The sequence below is a fragment of the Hipposideros armiger genome, unplaced genomic scaffold, assembly GCF_001890085.2.
Source record: "Hipposideros armiger isolate ML-2016 unplaced genomic scaffold, ASM189008v1 scaffold_3, whole genome shotgun sequence".
Lineage (NCBI taxonomy): Eukaryota > Metazoa > Chordata > Mammalia > Chiroptera > Hipposideridae > Hipposideros > Hipposideros armiger.
Genome location: NW_017731353.1, coordinates 104398 through 107611, shown reverse-complemented (window position 1 = coordinate 107611; position 3214 = coordinate 104398). Strand labels below are relative to the sequence as shown.

Genomic DNA, 3214 nt, shown 5'->3' with positions numbered 1-3214 from the left:
AAAAATAAAAATAAATAAAATAAAATACATGACACAGAAATTATTGGTCCTAGTTCCTTTACAAATGAAAATATCTTTTTTTTTTTTTTTTTTTTAAGCTGAGCCATCCTGCCACCTGTTGGCAGCTCAACAAAGCTCAGCTCGGGACACAAAACGAACTGGCGACCCTGTTGCTCAGATTAAAACATCTTGGTTAGGATTACTTAAAGAGCTAAAGCCACAAATAATTCTATGCAAACACAAGTTTAGAAAGTTCAAGTGTGAAAAATTAGACTGAAATCCTTCTTGCCTAAGAAAAAATTAATTCAGAGAAGAAAATATGTATGGTGAAAAAACAAAAAGTTGAAAGGGAAAAAATTTAACCATTTGAGATAATTTTTCTTAAGCACTAGTCTTTGCAAAGCAAATAAGAAGGATCCCACCTATATTGTGCTTTTACAAAAATAAAAAAAATACTTTACCTTGGAGAATCCTAGTGTAACGTGTAACCAACTCTCTCCAATACACTGACTCCTAAAAAAAAAAAAAAAAACTAAGTGAAAAATCTTACCATTGGGATATATCCACTTTCCCTCTTCAATTTTTTACAAATATTATGGATAATTTTTCCAAATAAACTAATTTAAATTCAGGCACATCACATTTAAAGAGTGGCAAATGTTGTATTATGAGCTGAACCTACAAAAAAAAGTTAACACATACTGTTGCCATTTCCAGAATGCCATTAGCAGGTAGCATCACCTTGTAAGGTGGTAAGCGCTCTGCACCATCACTGGAAAGCAGCTCACAACTCACAGTGGAGCAACTGGGTGAAGTGGGAAGTGACAGCAGTGTGATAGTGGCCAAGAAGGCACCAGAAGAGTAGGACTTGTTTTAAAGCCAGGGACGTATCAAGATGGAAAAGCGTGAAAATAGATGGAAAGCTGGAGCACCAAAAGATAACTAGCAATTACTGGGTAAAAGCCATGCCGCTGATGCTTTTCATACATTAGTAGTAGTAGTAGTAATAGTAGTAGTAGTAGTATCATTATTATTTAGTCATATGTGATAGGTATTTATCACCTCCATTTTACAAATGAGAAAACAAATTTAGAAAAGTCAAGTAACTTACTGCCTAATCATTCAGCTATTACTGACAGAGAAGGAATTCAAAATAGATGTTTGCTCTCTGGTTCTTCTCCAGTATATTGAGCTCAGATTCCCTGAGAGCAATTTCACTGTAGAGAGAGGGAGGGAGAAAGGAAGAGAGAGGGAAAAAAGCAACACTTGGACTCCCATTTAATTTACAAGCCTGTACTTGTCTGTTCAAGTTGCTCCCTTCATCTGGAGCCCTTCTCTAATACCCCTGCAGCTAATCACATCTGTGATTTAAGGTCCAGTTCCAATGTCATTTCCTCCACCAGCCATTCCCAATCGCCCACTCTCCCATTTAGCAGAAGTATCCCCAAGCTAAATTTTCTTGACCCTTTGCACTGGCACGTCTATTAACTCATGACTTCCAGCAAGTTTTAAAAAATTATCACTCCACAGGTTACTTATTAATTACAAAAGAAAAAAGGTGCCTTTACAATATAAATCTAGTAGACATTACTTTATTCAAATGATCAAATTTACATCAATGATGAAACTGACATCTCGTGCCTCTGATGTGATCCACACTGAGCGAAACCTAAAATAGGATACAGAGCATTCCATCCAAAAATGTTTAACTTGAATCTGATCTTGAAGAAACATTCAGACAAATCCAAATTAAGGAGCATCCTACAAAAATTGGTCTGAATGTTTACTGTTATGGGAGACCCAAAAAAGACTGAAAAACAATTCTAGGCTCAAGCAGGCAACTAAATACAAGGTTTTTAATCAAATCTTGGATCAAAAATAAAACCTGAAAAGCTAAGAACAGTATTTGGACAACTGGAGAAATTGGATATATATTATACATTAAATAATATTACATCCACATTAAATTTCTTGAGGGTGACAACTGAATTGTAGGTATGTAGAAGAAAGTCTTTGTTCTTGGGAAATACGTCCTAAAGTATTTGGAGGAAGGGTGTCCTGATGGTATCTATACCTAACTTGCATGTGATTTGGCAAAATATGTATCTATTTGCTCTTCGCAAAGCAAACATGGCAAATGTTAACAGTTATCTAAACTAGGTGAAGAGGGTTGAGTGTTTATGGTACTACTCCTCGAATTCTTCTGTAGGCTTACGATTTTTCAAAGAGTTGGGAAAAAATATTTAAAAGTTATGGATTAAAAAGAAATCAACAGAAAATAGGGAAAGGTACAAAGAATGATTTAGTACTCGTATTCTGTCTCCCAAAATTAACTGTTAACGCTGTTATAGTTGCTTCTAGTCTTTAAATAAAAATTACAGGTATCATCATCCCCTTTGTCACTACCTCTCATTATTCTTACTGCCTTCCAGAAGTTGTGAAATTATGGGGTAGGTATGCCCATTTTCAACTTTATTAAGTCTGCACATATTGTCTCTCAAGACAGCTATACCAATTTAAACTCCACCAGCAGTTTCTAAATTACCATTTTCAACCACATCTTCACTAATATTTGATACTGTCTGACATTAAAAATTTTTAACAATTTGTTGTGAAAAATTCAGAGTCACTTATACCAACCTAGGCTCACATAGCAAAAACACCTTTGCAAAATAAGAACTTTACCCAAACACCCTTCCTTTACACTACAGAAAGTTGATGATCAAACCTACCTGGCAGCATGTACTAAGAATGATCAGTCCTATATGAAACCAAATGCCCACAAAAGCACCACATAGTGTTTGGGAAATAATTTCCTTTTAAAAAATTGCAAGATGAAAAAGTTCAAATTCAACCAAGCATACACAATACTATTTGCAAATTATTTTAAAATGGATGTTTTATTCCCAGAAATAAAAAAAATCTAGCTTTTACAAATTAACTCATTCATTGACGTACTCAGCAAATATTTACTGAGTGCCTATTATGTGCCAGCCACTATTCCAGCACACTGGTGAAGACAAAGTCCCTATTCTCACAGAGCTGACATTCTAATTGGGAGACAAAGATTAAAATACTAAATCATTATGCAAATAATATACTAGATAGACAGATGCTATAAATAAAGGGACAGAGGGCTGGCCGAGTGGCTCGTTGGTTAAGATTTGGCTTGGAGGGCCGGCTGAGTGGCTCAGTTGGTTAAGAGCTCGCTCAA

At 35.3% G+C, this 3214-nt stretch overlaps 1 protein-coding gene across 1 annotated transcript in view; it reads right to left on the bottom strand.

Moving 5' to 3' along the window:
* The window catches only part of GAPVD1 (GTPase activating protein and VPS9 domains 1), a 71937-nt gene that overhangs the window by 65918 nt on the left and 2805 nt on the right, over positions 1-3214 (bottom strand). Inside the window, exon 2 of the mRNA XM_019641556.1 lies at positions 462-513. The gene's annotated coding sequence lies outside the window, so the exon portion shown is untranslated. The remainder of the gene's footprint in view (positions 1-461; positions 514-3214) is intronic.